The sequence below is a fragment of the Anolis carolinensis genome, chromosome 3 (assembly GCF_035594765.1).
Source record: "Anolis carolinensis isolate JA03-04 chromosome 3, rAnoCar3.1.pri, whole genome shotgun sequence".
NCBI classification, from domain to species: Eukaryota; Metazoa; Chordata; class Lepidosauria; order Squamata; family Dactyloidae; genus Anolis; species Anolis carolinensis.
In genome coordinates this window covers 255,875,220-255,897,750 of record NC_085843.1, presented here as the reverse complement: position 1 = coordinate 255,897,750, position 22,531 = coordinate 255,875,220, and the positions used below count along the sequence as shown (strand labels likewise).

General features: G+C 42.2%; 1 protein-coding gene across 4 annotated transcripts in view; it reads left to right on the top strand.

Moving 5' to 3' along the window:
• Window positions 1–22,531, top strand: part of LOC100558430 (phospholipid scramblase family member 5) — a 50,716-nt gene that overhangs the window by 7,027 nt on the left and 21,158 nt on the right. For 2 of the 4 annotated variants that reach the window (XR_010004741.1, XM_008120063.3), the window contains exons 2-4: window positions 2,385–2,470; window positions 2,899–3,151; window positions 21,060–21,342. The gene's annotated coding sequence lies outside the window, so the exon portion shown is untranslated. Of the gene's footprint in view, window positions 1–2,384; window positions 2,471–2,898; window positions 3,152–18,378; window positions 18,401–21,059; window positions 21,343–21,695; window positions 21,853–22,531 lie in introns of those variants that run through there. The other 2 variants (XM_062976652.1, XM_062976651.1) reach the window with 2 other exon arrangements.

Sequence of the window (22,531 nt, the reverse complement as noted above, 5' to 3'; positions counted from 1 at the left end):
GTACACGCTTTTGGTGCAAAACATACCCTACTCCCATTTACTTCAGGGCTTGTGTTCTCAATTATTTTATTTTTTTTAAAAAAACCTAACTCATCTTTAATCTTGCATTAACAGTCATCATGACACTTGGGGAGTATGCTGAGGTTTTTTTTGTTTTTTGTTTTTTGTTTTGCCTTTAACCCAGTGGTCCTTAACCTGTGGGTCCCCAGATGTTTTGGCCTTCAACTCCTAGAAATCCTAACAGATGATAAACTGGTCGGGATTTCTGGGAGTTGTAGGCCAAAACACCTAGGGACCCATAGGCTGAGAACCACTGCCTTAACCCAACTGCTCTAAATTAAGTAAAGTTGGGGGATACTCTGGAGTTTGAGATCATCTGGACAGCTGGATGGTCTATTTCCATCCAGTACATTTTCCACATGGACAACAATGCTAGTACCACCATCACGTTTCCCCATGCCGATCAAAGCAGGGAAAGAGGGCAGGTTGCCCCCATGTTGCTGCCTATGCTCCCCATCAGCCATTGAGCTCTATGCAAGTGCTTGACCATCATAGTTTTATCTGCTGAGGTCAAAATACACCCATGTGATCAACATGAAGGAGGGGGTTGTTATTCTTCCTCTTTGCTAGTTGCATAGGAACACCGTTATGACTGTGATGACTAGGCACTTGCAGGGACCCCTGTGGTGGCAGGGAGTGACAGTGGTGACATGGAGGACACAGGGACAATTCAGTGGAGCCTTCAGTCTCAACCCAACTGGACTCCCTGAAACCATAAATGGGCTTAGCCATGCACATGTAGGACATGCAGATCAATATTTGAATGGCTGAATAATGCTCATGCGTAAATTAGATAATCCTAGAAGGTTGTTGTTGCAATCTCTAGGATAACTGGTTGTAGGACTATGTTTAATAGAGCATAAGGGTGTGCGTGGTGCTGTTTTTCAAAATTGGATCTGGGAAATTCATCTGGTCTGGCAACGAAATGTCCAGAAACAGGGTGGGCGACGGGGCTCAAATTTACTTGGTTGAAACTGCTTAAGTGGTGGCCAATAATTGCTGTTTTTGGTTGGGCTGTGGCAGTAGCCAGGCATGGGGGGAGTCCCCCTTAACCTTGCCTGAGCCAGTCTGAACAAGAAAGCAGATCCCATGCCTTTTTGCCAAGCTGATCTATATATATACCAGGGTTAGCTCCTCCATTTTCCTGTAGCATCCTGGCTTCTCAGAGAGAGAGATTTTGTGTGCTTGCTAGTTCTGTGCCATCACTACTTAGAATCAATCCCAGTCTTGGACTACTTGGACTCAATCCCAATCTTTTTCTTTGGCAATTTAATAACATTTTCATAGTTTAATATCTTTCAGTCCTTTTTTATTATTTCACTAGGGAAGTGCATGTGCTTGGGGGGGGCTGTGAAAGGGCTTTTTTGGAGGGGGTGTTTGTTTAAATATATTTTTACCTTTGTGTGTGTGTGGGGGGGGGGGGGGGTTAGTATAGGAAGGGAATAGCCTGACTTCCTTGCGTCCAGACGGAAAATTCAATCCCTCCCCAGCCTATCTACCTTCTTGCTTGTGTACTCTGTCCTGCACCTTCCTTCCCCCCATTAAAAAATTATTACCAAAAAAACCCTTTTCTTCTTGTTCATCTCTTTAATTGGCTCAATTATTCCCCTCCCTCACCCTACCCTCTGACTTGTGTGTACTCCTGCCCCAGTTCACTTGGCTTGTGTGTGTGTGTGTGTGTGTGTGTGTGTGTGTGTGTGTATGCTCTTTCTCTCAAACAAGAAGCCTGAGCCTTTTCCCACTCACCACACCCAATATAAAAATAATAACTAGAAATATATAATAAAACTTTGAAATTTTCCTATAAATTGTAGGATGCGTGGCTCTTTATGACAGGTGGCAGAAATGTTGCCTATACTGTCACTGTGGAGACATTCTGGGGATATATTTTGAGCATTTTTAAAAAGATTTTATTTCTACAAACATTTAGAAATTCCTAAAAATTAGTGGATGACCCAAACGTTTTGAAATGTGGTGGTCTTGCAGTGGTAAATGTGTCCTATAAGTGTGGCCATTTTTGTCCTGATAGCCCTAAAAATGACAGAAAGGGGAGCCTCAGAAGTTCCCCCATTGCTGCCAATGGGCTGGATCTTCCCAGAGCAAAAATTGAACTTTTGGTTGCCCAACAAAAATGGCACGAGATTTACCCAAATTGCACACACCTAATAGAACACTTGGCCCACCCAGGTGCCCTTTCCAGAATGGTGGGAGCCCTCCCTACATTTACATTGTCAGTGTAAGACAAAACAGAAGCAAAACAAATAAGCAACCTGTCTAGGCAAAAAGTGTTAATGGGACAACTGATATTTTAATTTTTCCACAAGGCCTTTCAGGACCTGGCATAATGTCACTGTAGAATCCCACTGTATTGGAAGCATCCACCATAGCTACCTGGGCTTCACTGATGAAGGTAGGCGATGTGAGTTGGAGGTGTAACTAGCTCCTGAAGGCATAAAAGGTTGACAACTGCACCATTGTATTGCATTCATGCTGGGTTTGATTGGACAAGTAACCCTTCCAGAAGAGAATCCCATGATTAATGACTGATATGTTCTGAAAGTTGCAGAATGGTTCTGATTTTTTTAAAATGCCCAGTTCTTACATGACATAACAGAAGATGAAACCAAAGCCTTTCAAATATTTTTGATTAAACCACATTTCTATAGAATTTAAACATTCACTTGTGTTTTGTCCTGCTATTTGAAATCAGTGGTTAAATTATCATGACCTAGTTCTTCATTTCAGTTAATTGCCAACATAAATAGTGAATTAGCTCCTAAGAAAATTTGCAATCAACTGTTAATTGTTATTTTAAAGATTTTTCTCTTTATGTTTTAGAAAAAGTCCTGATTTCAGCTTCCAAGAAGAGCTAGGCAGACTTTCCCCCCATGATGAACTGCCTCCAAACCTGCTGCACAAGCAGTGTGAGCCTTGTGTGTGATTTTGATGCAGTCAAGGAAAAGTCAGCATTGTGTGATGCAGCATTTATAGCTATTACAGCTGGATTGACTGCAGTACCTCTGCAAACAGGCTCACATCAGTGGATTTACAATAGGTACCAGCTATAGCAAGACACATCACAGCATCCAAGGTGAGTCACAAATGCAGGTGGTAATTTCTAGAATGTTGATGTTTTTTGATAGAAAGGTCATGAGATGAACAGCAATAGTAGATATGTTGTTTAAGATTTCTAGAAATGGGAGAAATAAGCTTCAATGTACATTCTTGTTCAGTTCATATTCATCACTTAGAAGAACAAGATGCCCTCTGTATGAAAGAATGGTATATTGTAGATATTTCTTTCAGAGATAGGTGCATCCTCCTATCATGAGGATGTCTTAGTTTTTTCTTTGCATAACCCAAACCTTCTTCCCCAAATCCTGCAACATCAATCAGTTTTGTTTTCAAACAGTAACTGGGCTTGTTCTTATTCACTTCTATATGCCCACAAGCATCCATGAACTTTTCATTCATGGTGTTCTTAAGTGAGATTGTTTGCCACTTTCTCTATTATGAGAGGTCTGCTGGTTGCTAGAAATGCAGATATGTCTGAGGGGAGAGTAGGGAACAGAGTGGTTCCAGATGGTATTGCAAATACATTCCAGTGGGGAAAGCAAGTAGGTTTTTAGGGACAGAGGGCATTTGGCATGGATTTTAGTAAGGTTTTACATTTTTATGTTAGCTTTCAGACAGTTCTTTTACTTCTGACTCTAGGAAATATGGTATTAGTTTGACTACAAAGTTAAACAACCCTGGTTTGAACATGAGAGTTTGCAAAATTTGCCCACCAACAACAAAATATAATTTATTCTGAAGAGGAATAGAAGTTTTAAAATCGCCTCTTCTTTCCAGTTGTAGAAAGAGGCATGAGAACAAGAAGTGTATGCTATCTCATGTTAGTACAACATGTAATGTGGTAGTTTGTACAAACACAGATTTGCTATTATATCTAAAGCAGGCTTGAGTGACCATGTGGAAAATTGGTCAGGAGTGTTTAGTCATTTTGTCAACAGTGGAACTTTGGTGGATGAATATTACATGACAAGAGAGGTAGGAGTCAATATCATATCAAGGCCCTTCTACTCTAAACATGGCTGTGGGCCTAATCCAACAGCCAGGATGTCAGATTAGCTTCACGTGGTGCCCATGGTTAGCCCTAAATAGATTAGACCCATTAAATCAATTCTTGAATGGCGTGCCAATTGAGTGGAAAGTTCCATTGAGTCTACTCTACTTTGAACTTGAAATCTTACATCTATTCATTTGGCCAAAGGAGGAGAGAAAGCTCCAAAAAAGAATCTGTACGTACTAGTTCAGTTTTGAAGAAAAAAAAAGAGCTAGAAAGGCAAAGAGCTTCAACTGCCAGGGATAAGAATTAGGCTCTTTTCATACAGAAGTGGGGTGTTGGATTTTCATTATGCATTTAAGAAGGAACAACTCCCCCCCCCCCCCAGTTCCAGAGAACTATAATTTCTCTGATAGGTTTGCATCCATTTTATGTGTTTTATTTATGGTTTAATGTTTACATCTTTAAGTTTTGCATCCAGTCTTACTGTTGAATTGAGTATACAGTTTGTTGTCATGGGAGCCAGTTTTGTACCACTTTCTGGAGTCTGTTGCACCAGTTAGATATAAATACTGCAAACACAATCAAAATGTAAAGTTAAAAAAACAAAAACAACCACAATTAGACATCTCATGTATATATACTGAATTAAACACACACACAATATTCCATGTGCCCAGTGATGTGTCAGGGCATAAATTGACTTTGGGGCTCTTCTATTCATGTAGCACTGTAACTTTGAATGCAAACCTCTCCACTCCTCCCTCTCTGATCTAGTATCTACTACAACCTCTTCTTAAACTCACCTCACACTGGTTCAAACCAATAATTCAGAGGGGCTACATAAACACAAAGCTTTTCAATACTGTGCCGTCCGCCGGACAATAAAAAACTATAAAACTGAAACGTGCTGTCCTTTATCCGGTCGAACTGCAAATCCCTATAAGCTGTCCTATAGATATTGAACGACTGAGTCTGGATAACTTCAAAAAAGGATGTTTATTCATACAAGGTTGTAAACCTGGCACAGATCTTAAAGTTGCAGAAAATGAAACAAATTTCCATAGGTTTTAGTTGCAGAATTATCCCTGGTTCCAGAAGGCAAAAGTGATTATAAAACCACTATACCCTAATCACGCTGCCTATATTAGAAGGAGAAACTCTTTCCTTCCCTATCTTTACAGCAAAGATTAGTTCTAGAAGCGATGGAATAACTTTGCTCCTCTAACTAGATTTCCTATTCCAGATCAATATAATTCAATACTTATCTAATTTGGATAGGCTTAGATTGGCCTGGTTTTGAGGATGATTTGTCCCAGTTAGCCTTGCACAGCTCCAGCACGTTGGAAGACTATAGCCAGAATGAAGCTCCAAAATGGAGACTAGACCCTGGTAAAAAGGGCGGTCCTAAGATGTTGCACTCTTTGACCAATCACTGCAAAGAAAACTGCAGCCAGCACTTGCAGATTCCAAGCCACTTTTCCTAGGCTTTTGCAGCCAGAGGCTCAAACAAAATGTAAAGGAGGGAAAACAAACAAACGACCAACAGGTAAGGCAAACCATCGTCCTGGGGGACGGAACACTCCCCGCTAAATTCCCAGGATGTGGGAATTTACCAATCAAAAACATACAAACACCTTTGTATACACAACAATAAAACAGTATAAAACTTACACACTTTGGACAAGCAACACGAGATTGCTGGTTGGTCTGTCCAGGACAGACATTTTGTCCTTACTATGAGTCTTTACCTGAACTTTTCTAACCTTACCGTCAGGGCAAGGAAAGGTCTTTAGTGTAATGCCCATAGGCCAGGCATAGCGGGGCAAGTCTTTGTCCTTTAGCAACACAAGGTTTCCCACCTTGAAATTGTCCTCTGGGGTTTGCCAGAGTCTTCTGGTTGGAAGCTGGCTTAAGTATTCGGCCTTCCACCTCTTCCAGAAGTGGTTGGCTAAGGTCTGCACATGCAAAATTGGTGCCACAGTCCGATCGAATTGACTTAATTGGCCCTCTGAGGGCTATGAACCTTTTCAATGCATTTAAAAATGATGAAGTGTCCATCCTTTCTACGACTTCTATATGGACAGCTCGTATTACTAAACAAGTAAACAAAACTGCCCACCTCTTGTTATTTACAACACCACCCCTGGTTTTCCTAGTGACAACCTCCCAAGGACCAAACACATCGATTCCCACATGGGAAAAGGGGGGGTCTGTCAAAGTCCTGTCCTGAAGTAACTCAGCCATCAGCTGACTCTGACAGTTACGTCTGAGTCGCCGACATTTGACACACTTAAAAATAACACTGCTGACCAAACTTTTAGCATTTACCACCCACAGGCCTTCATTTCTAAGGGTCGCCTCAGTCAGAGTTCTACCTTGATGATGGATTTTCTCATGGTAGTGACGAACCAACAACAAAGCAATATGGCTATTGGGGGGTACAATGATAGGGTTCTTTATACACACTTTGAGTTTAGCCTTAGCTAACCTCTCACCCACTCTTAAAATGCCCTCTTTATCCAGAAATGGGTTCAGCTCACGCAAGAAACTCCGGCTGGGGGTGTTAAGCCCTTGTTCTAACCTGGCTGTTTCTTGACTAAACTCATGCCTCTGAACTGACCTGAGTATTACTCCCTTAGCCTTCAGCATGTCCTGAACTTGCAAAGGCTGACTATCTTTGCAGACTAAGCGATGTATAAGCCTAGCAACTGCTCTAAGAAGACTGCGCCACTCCGAAAAACGTTCAAAACGGTGTGGTTCCAGGCAAGATCTTTGGCCCATCTTGATTTCTGTGGTTGATTTGCAGGCTTTCACCTCTGCACTTCGTGAGACTTGAGCATTCATAATGTCCGAAAACCTTTGCTCATCTTTCGAGAGCGCTGTGGCTTCGTCTCTCTCAGAGACTTTGAAGATGGAGGAATACTCTGGAGTTATTGCTTGGCAGTAGACCGAGATATGACTTAGGCAACTGCGCACAAGTGTAGGACGTCCACCTTTAAGCACCTGTGCTTGATTGGAGTCCAACGACGATGGTGGGTGCATCTTGTTTATGCACACTGGGCCTATGACTGTCCAGCCTAATGGCAATTGTTGTGCGATAGGTGCACCTGGAGGTCCTTTAACTTGGTCGTTCACACAGAACAAGCTCGGGCAGTCCGAGCCAAGCAAAAGGGCAATGTCCACATCTGGCCGAAAGGCTGGTATAGCATTCTTTAACCGTCGCAAATGTGGATGAGCCTCCACAACTTCTCTAGTCACAATTTGTTTTTTGTTCCGAGGGATGGAGGAACACTCAATCAGGTCTGGCAACTTGAACTGTCTCTTCTGGTCGCAAGAGGAGACAACAAAGCCAGATGCTATGCGACCCTGCAACTTCTTTTTTCCTGCACACGTAGTCATAGTGTAGTCGACCATCTTGGTTTTAAGGTCAAACATGCGGAAGAACTCTGGAGTAGCCAGGGAGGCGTCGCTCTGTGAATCCAGGGCCACATAGAGTCTCTTTCTAAGCCAAGGGCTCTTGGCTGGATATACATCCGCTAGGCAGATAGGATGACAAACTCTGTACTGGTGCGAGTCAGAACACAGCTCTGTACAGGCGACTGCTGAAACTTCCACCTGCATCTCTGGTGCGGCTGGCTTGTCGGTGTCTTCGACTGCTGACTTTTCTTTTGGTGAAGCGTTCTCTTTGGGGTGGGAGATGATATTGGAGTTGTGCATTGCGGTGCAATGCTTGAGGCTGTTGCATTTCTCACACTTGATGTTTTCTTTGCAGTTGGATGCAAAGTGTGGAGTTGCTCCACAGCATCTAAAGCAGATTCCCTGCTTTTGAACTAGCTGTTGCCTTTCGTTGTATGTCTTTCTACTAAACTCCCTGCAGTTGGCCAAGCTGTGAGGCTTTTGGTGAATAGGGCAAAGCAACTCCTTTACCTCCGACCTGGGTTCGTCAGTCTTGTGTTGAATTTCGACTGCCTTTACGCTGACAGGTCTATTGGCCTCTCTAGGTGGTTTCTTGTCCACTTCAGGTGCCTTCTCTGGCTGGGTCCCTTGGTATAAGGTGGGGAGGCCCGTCTGTGGATCATTCCTTTCTCTGGCTGCCCTGGTGATGAACTGGACCAAATGAGAAAATGGAGGGTATGCCTGGGAGTGGGCCTCCTTGTAGTTGAAGACCTCCTGTCCCCAGCGTTCTTGCAAAGTGAAGGGCAGCTTGGTCAAGATCTGCCTCTGGGACAGGTGCTGATCGAGGCACTTCAAACCGGGCAGTTCTGGATTCTCCTTGGCCGACTCTAATTCCGCAAGGAGATCGCTGAGGTCCCACAAGAGTTTGAAGTCTTTGAGTTTTAAAGCTGGGAACCTTTGGAGCTTGTCCATAAGAGATGCTTCAATCTCTGTGCTGGCCCCATACCTCTGCTGCAACCTGGCCCAGGCCTTTTCCAGGGCTTTGTCGGGATCGGCTACGTGGGCTGCGTAGATCTTCTTAACTTGTGAGGATGAGGCTGGGCCCAACCATGCAGCCAGAAGAGTCAGTTCTTCCTCAGGCAATAACTTTAAGTCTCTGATTGCTCTCTGGAAGGTGGCCTTCCAGAGAAGAAATTCCTCAGGCTTGTCCGAAAACTTTTCGACACCCTTGTCCTTAAGATCTCTTCTGGGGCTTCTGATGATGGAGACAAGCTGGGACTCTGGCGTCGAAGGGAACAATTGAGGAGTTTGCTGTTGTGGAGTGGACTCCCACCGTGTACCTTGCGTCAACCTTTGGCCTCTTGGAGGGATGACATCGACCACTGACGAATCGATGGTTCCCTGTGCAGCTGTCTGTAGGGGCCAACTAGCGCTCGGCCTTGAGGCCCTGATTGACTGACCTAGGGTTTTAGCAGGAGGCACAGGTAGCTCGAGCAAGGGTGAGCTCCCCGCTATGACGCTCTGCTCTGCAGGAAACTCAAAAGTGACTTTGGGGCCCTGCTCTGGGTAAGGAGAGAAGTCTCCCTGTTCCTCATCCGAAAACTGGCTGTACATGCTGCCAAGGTGCGCAAACACTTTGGCAGAAGGGTCCTGTATTGGTAACTGGCTTACATTTTCTTCTGTGAGTGGCTCAATTAGGGCCTTGGCCAAAGTCTCAGCCCTTACCCTTTTGGCTGCGGCATCCATCTTTATTCTAAGCATCTCTATACGAGCCTGTTCTATTTGCATTTCGCTTTGTCTACGGGCCTGTTCTATTTGCATTTCGCTTTGTCTACGGGCCTGTTCTATTTGCAGTCGTTGCTCTTCTTCTTTAAAGGGAAGGGTGAGATCAGCTGCCTTAGCATCAGCCTCCGCCCCCGCTACCTTGCTCTTTAGCTCCAGACGTGCAGCCTCCTTAATGTGCAAGGCAGCTAGGGAAGAGATGGCACTCCCAGCAGCAGAAGACTTGCTAGAGTGGCTGTGTTTAGACGATGCACGCTCCCTTAGTTTAGATACCTGGCTAGAGCGGTTGGACTTAAGACTAAGTGCCACAGCAGGTGATTTCAAAAGATTGGTCTCATGGCTGCATAAGGAAGCTAGGATTGCCCTCACCCTATTTTCTTTCTCATTAGTGTCAGCTAAAACACTCCCTATTTCTAACTCTGAATCCTTGGCGTTAATGTGCTCGAGGACCTGGACTATCTTAGACACTAAACCCCTCCAAAGACCGAAGGCTTCTTCGAGGTCTGTCTGTAATATGGCTGGCACCCTTGTGATACCCAAGCTCTCTATTCTGTCCATTAATGTTACAATTCGCTCCCATGCCGAACCTAACCTCACATGGAGGAGCTCCTTTTCATCTATTAGATGGGCTAGCATCTTGGCTGAAGGGTGCTTTATCCTTTGGGGCCTTTCATTCCTACTTTCAGCCTCAGAAGGAGGTATACCATCTGTATCATCTTGAAATTGCATAGACATTATGTATTCTTAATAGCAAGTAAATTTACAACAAAGGCAAATGCAATATACCTGCAAGTAAATTTACAATAAAAGCAAATTCAAAATATAATACAATTCACAGCACTTAACCATAGCAATATATATCACTAAGTAACTATACTTTACAAAGATTGTGACCTTTGGCGCCAGACTTTGGTGGGCAAGCTGCAAAATGTCAACTGACAGCAACTTGCCACTTGATACCTCCCTTGCCCGAGTGGCGTAAACTGCCAAAATGGCGACTTTGCCAAATTTTCAAGCACCTCGTGCTCTGCGGCTCGAGGCCTGCCGCCGAAGGAGCACCGAGGCTGGCTTTGGAAAGGAGGAGAGAAGAGACGCCTCCTCCCCGCTGTGAAGGGAGGTCACCACCGCAGGTCGATGAAGCAGGTCACCACCACAGGACGATGAGGCAGGTCACCACCGCAGGACGATGAGGCAGGTCACCACCGCAGGACGATGAGGCAGGTCACCGCCGCAGGTCAATGAGGCAGGTCACCACCGCAGGACGATGAGGCAGGTCACCACCGCCGGACCATGAGGCAGGTCAAAGCCGGCCGAGTGCTCCGGCCGAACTCCTGATGAAGAGGCTGTCAAAGCCGGTTGAGTGCTCCGGCCGAACTCACAGCAGCGTTGCCAGGCCTGTCCAGGTTCTAGCCTGGTTCTGGTGGGCTCCACGCCTCAGAGCTAGCCAAAGAACTGTCGCTGGTGCTCCGCGGCTCGAGGTCTACCGCCGAGGGAGCCCTGGACGTTGCTGGGAACTGCACAGCCTGTGCAAACCCAGAAAGCCACTGGGCTACGTGCGCACACGCGAGCCAAATAGCAAGGAAATAGAGCCCCACTATTTGACTCCTTCAGGTCTGAGAGCGGGCTCCACTGCCTCAGACGCTGGTAGAGTCTTTAGGTATGCAGACTGAGCTCAGGCGGAAAAGCCGCAGCCTATACTAAAACTTCCTAAAGTATAAAAAACTATAAAGCCGTGCAAGCTAGCTGAAGCGGAAAAACCGCTGATCGACCTCAAAACTGTGCCGTCCGCCGGACAATAAAAAACTATAAAACTGAAACGTGCTGTCCTTTATCCGGTCGAACTGCAAATCCCTATAAGCTGTCCTATAGATATTGAACGACTGAGTCTGGATAACTTCAAAAAAGGATGTTTATTCATACAAGGTTGTAAACCTGGCACAGATCTTAAAGTTGCAGAAAATGAAACAAATTTCCATAGGTTTTAGTTGCAGAATTATCCCTGGTTCCAGAAGGCAAAAGTGATTATAAAACCACTATACCCTAATCACGCTGCCTATATTAGAAGGAGAAACTCTTTCCTTCCCTATCTTTACAGCAAAGATTAGTTCTAGAAGCGATGGAATAACTTTGCTCCTCTAACTAGATTTCCTATTCCAGATCAATATAATTCAATACTTATCTAATTTGGATAGGCTTAGATTGGCCTGGTTTTGAGGATGATTTGTCCCAGTTAGCCTTGCACAGCTCCAGCACGTTGGAAGACTATAGCCAGAATGAAGCTCCAAAATGGAGACTAGACCCTGGTAAAAAGGGCGGTCCTAAGATGTTGCACTCTTTGACCAATCACTGCAAAGAAAACTGCAGCCAGCACTTGCAGATTCCAAGCCACTTTTCCTAGGCTTTTGCAGCCAGAGGCTCAAACAAAATGTAAAGGAGGGAAAACAAACAAACGACCAACAGGTAAGGCAAACCATCGTCCTGGGGGACGGAACAAATACAACTGCACAGATGCCAAAGGCAAGCAGTTTGTTTATATTCCCTGCATTCCCCACCACCACCTGCACTTTCTGCACTTTGCATACAAACAGTTGTGCAAAACCCTTCAATGGCTTTTGCACCCAACTTGAAAGGGGTACATAGTCTGTTTTCCTTCTAGTTTCAATATTTCTGTAACCACATTGTGAGCGAAATATTAGATGAAACACAATGAGATGCTATATTCTGTCACTCTCACCTACACATCTGGATGGTTTCATCTCTTTTATTCCTTTTGGTGGAGTTAATCAAAAGTGGACACAGGAAGCTACAGCTTTAAGTGCTGTGCAAATGTCAGCATCCTCTAGCTATGGTGCTCTTTCAAATGTAGCCACAAAAAAATAAAACAAAAAGACATGGCTATGCCCTTGTTCTATAAAGCCGCTGGTGGCCTGTCAGCTTGAAGCCATCCTGTCCCACAGATAACAATTAGGACTGGATTCATCAAAGGGCAGCAATTACTCTGAGACCTTCATTCTAAGAAGGTTCCAAGTAGAATACCAATTAATAGTCTGTGCTGCACTGTAATCAGTGAGGACTTATATTTTGTGTTTTCATATCCAAAGGGACGACTCTCACCTCACTTCATGCATAATAAAGCCAGTAGTCAAAGTAGGCTTTGAATTCATTGTAGAGTGTATGTTTGAAATTTGGCCTTAAATGTTTAATTTTCAATCTGACAGTTCTATGGCCTAACATTTCTAAAACATAGAAGCAAATCCTGTTTGAAACATGTCATTTTATTTTTAAAAAACTTTGCATGCTGTTTAGGTTTTAAAAGGTAGAAATACTCAAATGAGAACAGACACAAAAGTGGTATACAAAAAATTTTGAAAATATTTTGGAATAAATCCACCGCAGAACATCTGCATTCAAGTCAGTCCCATTGGTTCAATGGGTCTACTTTACTGGGGAATTAATAACTTGATTTTGTGTTTTAAAGGTTCACTTTGAATATAGAAGCTGCCATGAATTTGCAGCTCCTATATTTGAAATTCTGAATCTACTGAAATTGTTCCCTTAACAGATGTAGTAGCAACATTAGTAGCCAGATCTGACTAAATAATGACTGTGCATCTTATAATGTGATTTCAAAATGAAATTATAACCCAAGCATCAACAAATAGCACCCCATGGATTTTTTACTGGGGCCTTGTAGGCTATAGGTCATAGAAGTACTGGATTGTCAACACAATGAGATCTAATGGCAGCATATACATCCCTTAAGGAGTCCTTGAACATCTAAGCATGATCAGAGGAACTGAACGTAGTTTTTCATTAGAAGGAAGGAAGGAAGAAACATGCCTGAATGGACTGGGAGAAGTCTTAGAACTGCCGGAGGATAGTGAATTACGTGAGGCAGATTTAAGATCTGTTGCATTGTTATATTTCCTCCCAAGAATTAAACAGTCAGTGGTTTTACCTCTCTAAAACAAGTGGTCTTCTTGGTGGATTTCTGAGGAACCTAGATTATTTTCTGGTAGGTACGATTGGTTTTTTTTTTCAAAGCCTTACTTACACTCTATAATGGAAGAATAACCTGAGCAGTTGCAACAGATTTTCTATTCCACTAAACAGGTCCTGCGATCTACCTTTTACTGTTAATCCCAACCACTAATCAGTGTGAATCATGATTCAATTACGGAGTCAATGGATTAACTCTAGTTGGGATTAACCATAGGATTCAGGCATGTGTGGTCATTTGGAAGAGACCTGAACGGATGCCATTAAAGAAGACAAGGATATGGCTAGAACACAAATGGAGGAAATATCTATGAGTGAGAGCCCTTTATTGGACATACATACTCTATATGTTAATAACAGATAAAAAGGTTCTTTTTTTCCATTTTTTGCATCATTATAGTGTCATCTAGTGGAGCTTTTCTGAAATGGAGTGGGGCCTCTTGAAATCTACTTAAGGGGCATAGCTGTGATAGATGCTGTCCTTCCTTACATGTCTTGACAAATGTGCAAGATGGTTTGAGGGTAATGTCACTGGTGGCTTTATTTTCTGCTATTGTAAATCACAATTTATATGATCTTAATTTATCAGAGCCTGAGAATGTAGACAAGATGTTTGGCCTAGTCAAGCACAATCAGCCCTTCGCTGATTTCCATCTTTAGAGACGGTGCAGCTCCAGCTTCTTTTTTCAAAAAAGGCAATAATGTGACTAGCCTGAACTGTAAGCCATTATTTAATACTCCCCTTTTGAACAAGGTGAAGAGAGTAATGGCTTGCCAACTGTAACGATTTTTACATGCTATTGATCATCCAGAATTATTTCACTGTAGTTTCAGTCTAATTCTGCATTGGAAATTCTATTTATCAACCTATGGGATAACTTTTGCATTGTGTTTAAAGGTCTTGAATTCTCTGAAGTAATACTGTGAACTCATTGGCTGAATAAAAGATGTAGACTTTATTGTGTTGTGGTACCTTCCTTGTCCAAAGCCAAAGTCCAACTGTTGTAGCCTTCTCAAACACCTATTAGAAAACTTAAAGTGGACTATTTACACTTAGATAAAGACATTTGAAGAAAACTAGACTGGATCAACCAATGAATCAGCCACAAACAGTATACTTTGTTGAGATAAAAATGGGGTGTATGTGATTCTGTTGATACTTTTATATCTCTCAGACATATTGATACTCTTGAGCAAATCCTTTTGGGTGAATAAATAATTAATTACAATTAACAGATCAGACAAAAACAAAGTCACATAAAAACAAACACTTTTAAATCCTTTTGGATAAACTATCCAGATTGATTGTTGAGGCACTTCCATTCCTATTTAAATAATCATTTCCTAGAATTCACTGACCAACACACATTTTGGTGCCTTAAATGTTAGACCTGTTCTGGGTATATTTGACCTGCTGATTCCAAAAATGGCACCAGTTCTTCCCCTGTTTTTGAGATACATGATATATACCCTATAGCAGTCGTCATCTGCTCATGGATAAAAAATCATTATAGCCATAGCTAAGAAACTAGAGCTGATGCTGTCTATCTAATGCAATGTTCTGAATCCACATCCCAAATAACATCAGGAACAGACCTAAAAACCAAGACACCATGCATTTCTGGAGGGAAGTTGGCCTGCATTATTGTTCTGAGATTTGTGTTTGGCCCCTTGGCAGCCATTCCTGGGGCTTTGTACAGTTCTCTTTTGGTCCAGTGCTGTTCAGCATCTTCATGAGACTTCTTGGACAGTCAGCCAAGCACCTCTGGTCTAAGGTATCACCAAAAAAAAATCAGGTTCACAGTAGTAGAGTTTTCTGGTGGCCTGATGATCTTAAACTGATAGTTTGGTCATACTTATGCATGTACAAAAGTATATGGGGCTATTGTGAAATTGTTAAAAAAGCTAAAAATGGGAGGGGGGTGTTTTGATTACTTTATTAGTTGTTGTGGTATGTCTTCAAGTCATTTTTGACTTACAGTGACTCTAAAAATAATATATCATGAGGTTGTCTTGTTATAATTTGTTCATAGGGGGTGACCCCTGTCTTTATCAGAGACTGGATCTCCCGACTACATTATATAGCAGTTCTAAATTGTATTATATGGCAATATAGATCCAGCCTGAGACGGAGGGTACTTCTACACAGACAAAGCTGGATGGTGGCCACAATAACCACTGAATGTGGATTGGAACTGAATCCAGAAATTGCAGTATTTGTGGCTAGAAAACCTTTGGAAAATGTGGAGTTTTTTTTTTAACAATCCACTGCAATGCACTGATGGGCAGGCACATCCATGTCCATTTCAGATCAGCACTAAACTGTGGCAGGACACAGGATATGAGAACAAAACAAATGTTCCCATGGGAATGTTGTGGTTTCCTCTCCCAGGGAAGTAATTGTGTATCTTCTAGCCAGCTGTGTTTTAGCATTTTTTTAAGTGCTTCAGCACTAGTGGTGCTATGACAAGGACTCTGCATTTTTGGTCTTGGATTGAAACACTGCATAGGGTATACTCTAATAGGCTGCAGCCTATTATCTGGCCTATTCAGGACTTTCTGGTGAGTTTTTAATGCATTGTTTCTAAACTGATCCATAATATACCACACATTGAAGCCATTGAGCCAGCTTCAAACTGAATTAAAGTGTCTGTGTAGAAGCACTCTCAGAGAATGTGACTTACCCAAGGCCACCCAGTGGGTTTCCATGATCAAGCAGGAATTTGAACCCAGATGTCCTTGAAATGCCATCTCTGCCATTTGTACCCATCTGAACTGTAAAATCTTCTTCAGAAGTGCTACTCCAGGTACAGTGTTCCCTCACGTATCGTGGGGGGTTAGGTTCCAGGACCACCTGCAATAAGTGAAAATCCGCAAAGTAGGGACACTATATTTATTTTAATATTTATACCTTATTTTAGTAGTAATACATTATTTTAAGTCTTTATCAACCAATCGTGTGTTGATAAATCGCCTCCTCCTCCTCCTGTTGCCGCTTAGGCTCCTTTCCTCTCCCTTTGGCTTCTCCTTCCTCCCTTCATTAGGCTGTAAATTGTAAGTTTTTAAATATTTATAATGGTCTTTTAGAGTTTATTGAAAAATCACGAAACAGCGAATCCGCAAAAAGTGAACTGCGAAGTAGTGAGGGAACACTGTATCTGCACTCAAGTAAAAGAAACAGACTTCCCAGTTCATTTGGGGCCATTTTTATGCTCTTTCTAGTAGCAGAGCAATAATTTTGTTAGAACCCCCCCCCCCCCCGCCACACACCCACACACAATTTTAAATAACATACATTTATGCTCATTTCAACATCAGCTTTAAAATGTTCTTATTGTACTAGCTAGTTAAAATATCTGGGAATGATGCCAGGTTATGTATATGGATTGAACTAGAATAAGGAAGACTACCATAATGTATAAAATTATTTTTTTTCTTGCTTCCACCTATATCAGGATCATCTCCTTCTCTTTGGAATTTTCTCCCCTACTATTAAGAAGGAAAATCATTATTTGGGTGTATGAGGAACCATTAGTATGAAAAGACTTATCACATTTGGCTTATAGATTTTTTTTCCCCCTCACAATTGAAACCATTTCTACATCTGTGAAGCCTAGAGGCTGCAAGCAATCTATAGGCTATTTCCTTCCTTCCTTCCTTCCTTCCTTCCTTCCTTCCTTCCTTCCTTCCTTCCTTCCTTCCTTCCTTCCTTCCTTCCTTCCTTCCTTGATGTGGGAGAACATCCAAAAACTAAGACTAGCAGACTGGGGAGATGAATGTAGGGCATGAAAAAAAATATGTATATATAAACTTCCTCTACAAAAATATGCAGACTAAGTTCTTATTACTGATTCCTGTACTGGGCTTCATTTTACATCATTTTCTCTGCGAAGGGAAAAAGAAAACAAGATTCCAAACAATCAAATGAGCATTAGCCACCCATGATAACAAATCATATTGACACTTCAATAGCAAATCACTCCATTAGTAAAACATGTTTGAACTGCAAATCCTGTAGATATAAGTATTTTCTGTCAACGCTGAATGGTTTTGATAGCTGAAAGACCTTAGCGACAAAGCTTACCAAACTTATTGATGTTCCCTGAATTATAATAAGATGAAGAAAAAGGACAGACTTTGAACAGCGTGTTTATATGCAGTCGGCACAAGTTCATATACAACCCGTCTTTTGATAAGGCCACTTTATCAAAGTCACAGAGAGTAAGCTCCATTTGTGCCATTATCCTTTGTGACAATTGAAGGTCCTTCCTCATTTGGGCATTTCCCCCGTTTCAGTATAATATAAGTCTTCTTGACTTCTATAGCTATTTTAACTCTGCTATTCTTAACACTTTAGCATACCATACTGTAGTTTCATGGCAATCATGTTGTTTAAGCAAATAAAAACATACAATTAGTGGAACAGTCACTTTCCCAGTGCATTGCAAATGCATTATGTTGGCACTTTGCTGATGTGGCTGTGCGTGATGAGTCTTCCATATAGCCCTATTTACTACCTGTATTTGTCCTATCCTTCACAGTCTGACCTAACTCGTAACTTAGGCATACCTAGCTTCCAGACCTTTGGGGGATACACAAATTCTCACAAGTCCCATTGGAATGCACATCCAGCATCATCTGCATTTGCTTCTTACATTAAAAACCCCATGGGGGGCAATTTTGCCATATTTTCCCATCTGGAGCCCCCAGATGGCGTAGTGGACTAAGTGATTTGAAGGTTGGGTTGCTGACCTGAAAGCTGCCAGGTTCGAATCCCACCTGGGGAGAGTGTGGATGAGCTCCCTCTATCAGCTCCAGCTCCATGCGGGGACATGAGAGAAGCCTCCCACAAGGATGGTAAAAACATCAAAACATCCGGGCGTCCCCTGGGCAACGTCCTTGCAGACGGCCAATTCTCTCACTCCAGAAGTAACCCCGGTTGCTCCTGACACACACAAAAAAAAGCCAACCTGCTTCATGTTCATGGGTTTCTCTCCACCCTCAAAACCTGGAGATGATTGGAAGTCTCTTCTGTTTCATCAGGTCTAAAAGAAATCGGGGCAGTGGGAAGATTTGGGGAAAGAAACCTAAAAGGTTAGTGAACCACAACTCACACCATCTAGAGGGCACATGTGGCCTTTTAAAGTCAAACAAAAATGTGCTTGGGTGCTGGGAGAGGCATACATGTAGCCTATGGGCTGCACTTTGCCACCCACTGTTCCAGCTGGTTTCCATTTATTATAGTTTTAATTAACTAAACGTAAAGCATTTGGAAGTGATTTAATCCTTTGGGCTCACCCTTCATTTTCCTTTGAGTCAAAATCTCTCTTCTCTCCTCCACCCCCTGAGCTTGAAAAAAAATGGTTACTTTCCTTGTTAAAAGTATAGGATTTTCCCCATAATGAAGCTGGAATCCATAGGTTTCTTAATTAACACTATAGTTCATCTAACACTTTAATGAAACAAGTGGGTTTTTAAAAAATAGCAGTTGAATTCTCTAGATGCGGGAGACTGTCACTCTGCCAGGAAGACCTCAGGAGAAGCACAATTAGGATTGAAGGAAATGCCGATGCTGGCTGGTTTACAATAGTCCTGATGCTTTGTTGATTAGGTTTTTTAAAAAAGTGACATGTCTTTGTCCGAAATTTGTCTTTGTCTTTATATAGGGAGTGGTAAGGTGAGGGTCTGATCAGTAAGAGGATCACAAGTGACCCATTCTGAATGTCAGCTTTTTTATACTGAGAGTGACATTTCCATACATTTCATCTACTGGACTCATGGAAATGACTTGGAGTCTTTCTAGGTGGTGAGTGCGGAGAGCATGAATCCTCTTTTAATTTTTATCTTATTTTCTGCTTTGTAGCAGCAAATTCATTTGTAGTAGCAGACATGTATCATGGGTCACAGAAACAGATTAGACTTAACCACCTTTTCACACAGGGCATTTTTGCCCCATTTTGCCATTTTGTGTCATGGCAAGGATGGGGCCTGCCATACACAATCATATGATGCACAACAGGCCCCACCCCATTCCTCCCAAAGTGGGGTGGCCTCACTACTACAGGGAAGAAAGTGTGTTTTGAGTAGCTCCAATGGAGGTACCTGCACTTTCATCCTCTTTTCCCTGTATGATGGGCATTGCTGTCCTTTCTCCCATCTGATGGGGACAGGGTGCCAACACACCCTGTCCCATCCCCACCATGTGATGGAATAAGGAGGGAGGGCACACAGGGTGCCACAAACTGCCCCACGCACTTTCCCTTTCACTGGCAATTACCAGTGCAATGGCTGAAAAGGGTCATGTGAAGAGGTAAGGCTGACAAAGCGAAGCCCAATAAATGTTCTTGAGAGTAGAGCAGCAAAACGTAGGGTGGAGATATGTCTACCCACCAGTTTTGGTGGGTGGAAGTTCATGTTAAGCAAGTAGTCCACCATGGAGTTGATGTAAAGATTAAATAATAATGGGGCCAGAATGCATGGTATACGGTAGACTCCTGCAGAAGTGAGAGGATCCCTCTTGCCAGGCTTCGGAGCTGAAAGGCTTTTCAATGCTAATCAAGGTGGTTAATTGCAACATTCACACTTGCCTCCAACAGACGAGAGTTATTTCTCCCACCCTGGAGCTTCCAGAGATATATAAACCTCACTGGTCTAGTTGTATCTCACAACTTCTGAGGATGCCTGCCATAGATGTGCGCGAAACATCAGGAGAGAATGCTTCTGGGACATGGCCATACAGCCTGGAAAACTTGCAGCAACCCAGTGATTCCGGCCATGAAGTCCTTTGACAACACAGAGAATAACAATAACTTTCTGTCTCTCAAGTTTTGTATTGCATCCTTTCCCCCCAGTCGTCCTTTTTTGTGGTCACTTAAGAGTTGTGATTCATGGCTATGTGAGTCACACATGGATACAATCTCCATGGCAACTTGGTCACTTGAGTTAGAAATATGAGCTGGCAGTTCAAGGTTACTTTTTCCCAATGCTTTTTAAAGTAACCATTAGCTTTATGATTTAGTCTCCATTTTGAAGTAAGATCTCCATATCTAAATTCCATTTTCATAGTGGTTACAGCATTCCAGAGTGCAGGTCAGATGGCATTTCCTTCCTAGAAGTAATTTCATTCTATAAAGGAGTAATCACTCTTGATGAGGGGAGCAGACAGTAGAACCAAACTATTATGCATGTGTGTTCTTGCTTCTGCACTATTGAAAGCATTATGTTTAGTAATATTGTTGTCCTTTCCTTTAGATCAGGAGTTCTTAACCTGGTGGCCCATTATCATACTCGAAGGGCTCAATGAACTAGGCATAAAGAATGATGTCTCCCCATTTCATTTTTTTCCCAATGTGAATTTTTTTTTGCCACACTGAAATTTTCAGGAGAAAGTTAGTAATACAATAATAGATGCAAACTTGAGTACAATCATGTTTCTGTCTGTCTTTCTGTACAGACCCTTAGGTTTCATCATAGAAGAACCACTGCTTTACATCAGGTATGGGCAAACCTTGGCCCTCCAGATTTTTTGGACTACCGGCTGTTAGGAATTGTGGAAGCTGAAGTCCAAAACACTTGGAGGACTGAAGTTTGACCATGCCTGCTTTACATAATGCTCTTTTTCAATGTAGATATAAGCCACTGCTGTGCAAGCAAAGACATATATAAACCAAGCTGAATTTCCATCTCATTTAATACATGTGAGCATTCTGCAAATTTAATTTATGAGCCCAATTTGTCCTTCTTGTTCACACAGGTGCAAAATGCCTCTAAAGTGAGGCATCATCCCCCTACCCTTGATTACAAGCATCATCTCCCTCTGTTGTCCGCACCCACAAAATGCAGTGATCAGGAATATGAGAAAGCTGATGTATTTCCTTGCTGTTCTTTTGTAACCTGACATGAAGTAGACAGACACCTTCTGAAGTTTCTGCATGCTGTGCTTCTCTCCCCACACCCTCACTGCAACAAGAAAAGCCTTTTCTTTTAACCTGGCTTCCTTTGAAGAAGTGACTCAGGCAGCTTCATGGCCTCTCAAGGTAAGTGATTATATATAACCTATAAAGGTATGTTTATGAGAGAGACAGAGCGAGAGAGAGAGAGAAGCCCACCCCTCACAGTACACAGCAATCAGCAATCTGATTAAATAGGAAAGTGACAAAGACACAGTAATTTGTGCTCTCACTATGCTGCAACAGAGGTGGAATATAATAGAATGTCAAATATAATCTGTAAATTTAAAGCTACATTTCCCGGTGGATGTTCAATGTGGGAAAAAGCTCAACACCTGCCTTGGTCTATGCATGTATGCATGCTATTTATTCCTCAATAAGGAACATGGAAAGGTCATGCTTCCATTAAAAAGGTTTTTCATCTTTTGCGCACATTGCAGCTGAGAAATCTTGCATCAGGAAGTAGTGAGCCTTTTGAACATGGTTGACAACATTCTCTCTAACAAGCTTCTGAAGGACAATTGAGTGCAATCAGACTGAAGGGAAGTTCATGCCATGTCTTCACTTCAGTTCCAGACAGCTGACTTCTCATTAAAGGTGAAAATTGCAGCCGACTGAAAAGCCTTCCCAAGTTTTTGCCTTCAAAATAATAATGAAATGTTACACTTAAAAATGCAGTCAAATTCTTTTCTCACACCTAGCAACTTGCCTCTTTAAAGACCATAGGTGTCACAATCTGACACAGGGATTTTCTAGCAGTACTAACAAGTTCACACTCAGGTTTCCTCCTTCTTTTTTACCCACAAGAATTATACATCAAACTCTCCTTTCACATAGCAGTGCTGAGATGCTTTTTTGTGGCCCTGCTTCTCATATGTCATCTACAGAAGCTTATGCTATAACACTTGTTCTTCTCCAGCTTGCCATAATATTATTTTGTTTTGCTGTAATAGATGTATTGGGACATAGGGATTACTGTACTTCTAAATGCATTGCAAACATTAGTTCCCACATCTCAAAAATGGAAAAAATAAAGTCCCTCCTCCCATGGTAGTTGTGTGGGAAAAAGCAATGTAAATATTATAAGCCACTCCACAAAATTGAATGTTCTTCTTTCCATGAAAATAAACACTTTTGCATAATGTTTAAATGAGGTTACTCAAATCATTCCATCAGCAAGTAAGCAAAAGCCACAAATCTATATCTAATTTAAACCCCTTTTAAATGGCATTATATCAACATTGGCTTTAGTTACAACATGACATATTTTAGGCAT